Source organism: Sciurus carolinensis, chromosome X (assembly GCF_902686445.1).
Source record: "Sciurus carolinensis chromosome X, mSciCar1.2, whole genome shotgun sequence".
In the NCBI taxonomy this organism is placed as follows: domain Eukaryota; kingdom Metazoa; phylum Chordata; class Mammalia; order Rodentia; family Sciuridae; genus Sciurus; species Sciurus carolinensis.
Genome location: NC_062232.1, coordinates 84,246,856 through 84,252,537, shown reverse-complemented (window position 1 = coordinate 84,252,537; position 5,682 = coordinate 84,246,856).

Below are 5,682 nucleotides of genomic sequence, written 5' to 3'. Positions count from 1 at the left end.
TTTCCCAAACTAGCATTTTAACAAATTGATCTCTTAGGGATCCCGGAGGAAATTTTCTCTGAAGGCTTCTTTCTACCCTTTCAATGAAGGTTGTTAGGTCCTCAGTTGCCTTCTGGGTAATCCCTGCAATGGGGGGTTCTGAGGGGCCCTCCTCTAGCTTTTTCCATGCCGCTAACCCTAGGGCTCTTACTTGTTCTTGATATGGGGCCGGGATGGCAACTGATAAAAGGCCAGTAGAGAATTGGTCACTGGACCCCAAGAGCATCCTGTAAGTAACCAGGATGGGAGGGTTAGTGGCCTGGTTCCATTCAGCCTGAGCATGACATTCTTCATTAAAAAAGGCACACCACAAAAAAAAAAAAAAAAAGGCACACCACTTTAGATAAAAAGGACCAGGAAGGACAGCTTTAGTTAGGTTCTTCCAATCCTGAGTGGTGCACTGCTGGTGTGCGAGGCCCTGGAGGATGGTTTCAACCCAAGGAGAATTGGCCCATTCTCTGAAACAGCTTTCTTTAGTTCTTTAAATCTTGTGTCTCCCATGGGTACCATATAGCAGGCCGGTTACCCCTGGGTTAGCATTTACCAGGAAGGCCAAACAGGGAGGGGGGAGGTTAGAGTCAGTGAATTCTCTCCCAGTATCATAAAATGGCCACTGGGAAGATTTCCTGCCATCTGGACAAGATGGCGGCAATGAGCCTCCCCGGGGCAGAAGTGGGCCCTCGCTATGTATAGAGGCTGGCTGCCCTTGTGGTTCCTTTGGATGGGGCAGTAGTAACCATTCCCCAGGTGAGGATGGGCAATAAGGAGGAGGGTGAGGGCTTTCACTGGGGTCTGATGTGGCCCCAGAATCAGATGCGGCCATGAACATGTTAGAAGCACCAAAAATGATATCAAAGGGGTCGAAGGGCTCTCCTTTAAGATCCTCAACTTTGGGAGGAGCAGACGGAGATGGATTGGGCTCCTCATTAAAGGTCTCCCAACATTGTTTACTATGTGGCAAGTTTCCGGAAGGAGGTGCAACAGGAAGAGCTGGCGGTTCTTTAGGCGGCGGCTCTTTGGGGGGAAACTTGGAGCCCCCTTTGGAAGGTCCTGGAGAGAAGCAGGTCTTAAGGGCGGATAATGTGGGGCAGACTCCCAATGGGAGACTCTCCCCTAAATTCATTTCCCTCTTCCTAACAAGTTGTTCTACACAATCCCATGTGGACCAGTCAAAAAGATTAACAGCAGGAAGCCAAGTGGCCACCCAAGTAAAGGTGTCCTAGGCTTTTTCTGCCTGTGCAGACTGACCGCCCACACCCAGCCCCTCCAGGCGGAGGACAATCAGACATGTCAGGGAGACCAGTCACAGCAGGAACTCATTTATTGAGGAAGTCACACAGCTTTTATGAAGGGTGGGGGCTAGGTGGGAACCAATCAGCTTAATGGTCAGCAAGGCGGGGGGGTGGGGATCACACAGGTGAGAGTCCCATAGGACTAAATGGCAAGCACGAGCTGATCATGTTCGCGGAACTGTTGTTAACCAATCCCTGACGGTGGTCCGATTTATCGTCATTAACTTTTGAAACTGCCTTTGAGGCCTTGACCTCGCTTACCCGCCAGGAAGTAAGGAGTCAGCCTGAGTCAGTTAATGTGTCATTAGTCCCAGCAATTGTACACAAATGGGGTACAACTTTTCATTTCTATGGTTGTACACAATGTACATTCACACCATTCATGTAATCATACATATATATAGGGTAATACAGTCTGTCTTGTTCTACTACCATAGGCCATTTTTATCTGTTCCCCAGCTAGTAATCAGGCTAGGCTAAGGTGCAGAAAAACCTCAGGCATGTATTTCTTAACAATTAGGGGCCAAATTTACTGGAATTATTTTGACACATTCCAGAGGGTTGGAAACCTAGTTTCACATCTATGAGACCAAAGAGAAGACTAGGGCTAACCCCTAATATTTCTTGTTTTCTATGAATCAGAATGTCTCCTGGTTCTCCATCTGCACAAAAGTAGATGCTCCCTCATGTGTGACAATGAATACAGAACTGTTCCTATTGTATCTTCTGCATTTACCAATATAAGCCAATCTGAAAATCCCTCTGGTGAACTGGAATATTTCCTAAATGAAACAATTTGGACCATTTATCTCTGGAGCATCTTTAGCACAACATCAATTGAAAATTTTTGGAGATAGAAGAACTGGGCCTCACTCTGAATGGAGAATAGTAATTTCTTTCTTTCTTTCTTTCTTTCTTTCTTTCTTTCTTTCTTTCTTTCTTTCTTTCTTTCTTTCTTTTGCTTTTCATTTTTTAAAACTTATTGGTTCTTTTTAGTTATACATAAGAACACAATCCATTTTGACAAAATTATACAAGTATGTAATATATTGTATTCTAGTTAGGATCCCTTTCTTATGGATGTACATAATGGTTGGACTTGCTGTGCTGTTTTCATATATGCACAAGGAAGAATTATGTTAGATTAATTTCATTGTCTTTCCTTTTCCTATCCCTCCTCTCTTCACTCCATTCCACATGGTCTAATCTGAACTTCTATTCTTCCCCTTCCCCTTCCCTTAAAAAGGGTTAGCTTCAACATATTACAGAAAACCTCCAACCTTTGGCTTTTGGGGACTGGCTTATTTCACTTAGCATATTAGTCTCCAGATCCATTCACTTGCTGTCAAATGTCATAAAATCATTCTTCTTTATGGCTGAGCAATACTCCATCATGTATATACACTTTTTTTAATCCATTCATCTGTTGAAGAGCACCTAGTTTAGTACCATAGCTTAGCTATTATGAATTGATCTGCTATAAATGCTGATGTGACTGCATCACTGTAGTATGCTGATTTTAAATATTTTGGATCTAAATTGAGTCATGGGATAACTGGATCAAATGGTGGTTCCATTCCAAGTTTTCTAAGGAGTCTCCATTCTGCTTTCCAGAGTATTTGTAACAATTTGCAGTCCCACCAGCAAAGTATGAGTGTACCTTTTTTCCCACATCCTCACCAACATTTGTTGTTACTTATAATCTTTATAATTGCCATTCAGACTGGAGTGGGATGGAATCTCAGTGTAGTTTTGCTTGTACTCCTGATAATTGCCATTCTGACTGGAGTGAGATGAAATCTTAGTTTTCATTTGCATTTCTCTAATTGCTAAAAGTGTTAAACACTTTTTCATATATTTGTTGATTGATTGTATTTCTATTTCTCTGACATGTCTATTCACTTCCTTAACCCATTTTTGATTGGGTTATTTTTGGGGTGGCATTAAGTTTTTTTTTTTTTCTTTAGATGGTTTCTCTGTGTCTTTTTTTTATTGTAAACAAGTGGGATACATTTTGATTCTCTGTACATGGAGCAAAGGCATACCATTCATATAGTCATAAATTTACACAGGGCAATGTTGTTTGATTCATTCTGCCATTTTTTCCCACTTCCCCCCCACCCCACCCATCCCTCTTTTCCCTCTATACAGTCCTTCCTTCCTTCATTCTTGCCCCCCTCCCTAAACCTAAACCTAAACCTAACCCTACCCCAAACACTAACCCCTCCCACCCTCCATTATATGTTATCATTCGTTTACCAGTGAGATAATTCGTCCTTTGGTTTTTTGAGATTGGCTTATCTCACTTAGCATGATAATCTCCAATTTCATCCATTTGCCTGCAAATGCCATAATTTTATCATTCTTTATGGCGGAGTAATATTCCATTGTATATATATGCCACAGTTTAGTTTTTTGAGTTCTTTATATATCCTGGAGATTAATGCTCTAAGTTGCATGTGGTAAAGACTTTCTCCCATTCTGTAGGCTCTCTCTTTACATAATTTTTTTTTATTGTAAACAAATGGGATACATGTTGTTTCTCTGTTTGTACATGGAGTAAAGGCATATCATTTGTGTAATCATAAATTTACATAGGGTAATGCTGTTTGATTCATTCTGTTATTTTTTCCCTTCCCCTCACCCCTCCCACTCCTCTTTTCTCTATATACAGTCCTTCCTTCCTCCATTCTTGCCTCCCTCCCTAACCCTAACTCTAACCCTAACACTAACCCCTCCCACCCCCCATTATGTGTCATCATCCACTTATCAGCGAGATCATTCGTCCTTTGGTTTTTTGAGATTAGCTTATTTCACTTAGCATGATATTCTCCAATTTCATCGATTTGCCTGCAAATGTGATAGTTTTATCACTCTTTATAGCTGAGTAATATTCTATTCTATATATATACCACAGTTTCTTTATCCATTCATCAATTGAAGGGCATCTAGGTTGGTTCCACAGTCTGGCTACTGTGAATTGAGCAGCTATGAACATTCATGTGGCTGTATCTCTGTAGTATGCTGATTTTAAGTCCCTTGGGTATAGGCCAAGGAGTGGGATAGCTGGGTCAAATGGTGGGTCCATTCCAAGTTTTCTAAGGAATCTCCACAATGCTTTCTAGAGTGGCTGCACTAATTTGCAACCCCACCGGCAATGTATGAGTGTAACTTTCTCCCCACATCCTCGCCAACACCTGTTGTTGCTTGTATTCTTGATAATTGCCATTCTAATTAGGGTGAGATGGAATCTTAGGGTGGTTTTGATTTGCATTTCTCTTATTACTAGAGATGTTGAACATTTTTTCATTTGTTTGTTGATCGTATGTAGATCTTCTTCTGTGAAGTGTCTATTCATTTCCTTAGTCCCTTTGTCGATTGGGTTATTTGCATTCTTGGTGTAGAGTTTTTGAGTTCTTTATAGATTCTGGAGATTAGTGCTCTATCTGAAGTATGATTTGCAGAGATTTTCTCCCACTCTGTAGGCTCTCTCTTCACATTGTTGATAGTTTCCTTTGCTGAGAGAAAGCTTTTAGTTTGAATCTATCCCAGTTATTGATTCTTGCTTTTATTTCTTGTGCTATGGGAGTCCTGTTGAGGAAGTCTGGTCCTAAGCTGACATGTTGAAGATCTGGACCTACTTTATCTTCTATAATCTTCAGGGTCTCTGGTCTGATTCCGAGGTCCTTAATCCATTTTGAGTTGAGTTTTGTGCACAGTGAGATATATGGGTTTAGTTTCATTCTGTTGCATATGGACTTCCAATTCTCCCAGCACCATTTGTTGAAAAGGCTATCTTTTCTCCATTGCATATTTTTGGCATCTTTGTCTAGTATGAGAAAATTGTATTTATTTGGGTTCGTGTCCGTGTCCTCTATTCTGTACTATTGATCTACCTATCTATTTTGGTACCAATACCATGCCGTTTTTGTTACTATTGCTTTGTAGTAGAGTTGAAGATCTGGTATTGAGATACCCCCTGCTTTGCTCTTTTTGCTAAGGATTGCTTTAGCTATTCTGGGTTTCTTATTCTTCCAGATGAATTTCATAATTGCTTGCTCTATTTCTGTGAGGTACGTCATTGGGATTTTAATTGGAATTGCATTGAATCTGTATAGCACTTTTGGTAGTATGGCCATTTTGACAATATTAATTCTTCCTATCCAAGAACATGGGAGATCTTTTCATCTTCTAAGGTTTTCTTTAATTTCTTTCTTTAGTGTTCTGTAGTTCTCATTGTAGAGGTCTTTCACCTCTTTTGTGAGATTGATTCCCAAGTATTTTATTTTTTCGAGGCTATTGTGAATGGGGTAGTTTTCCTAATTATTCTTTCCAAAGATTCATCACTTAT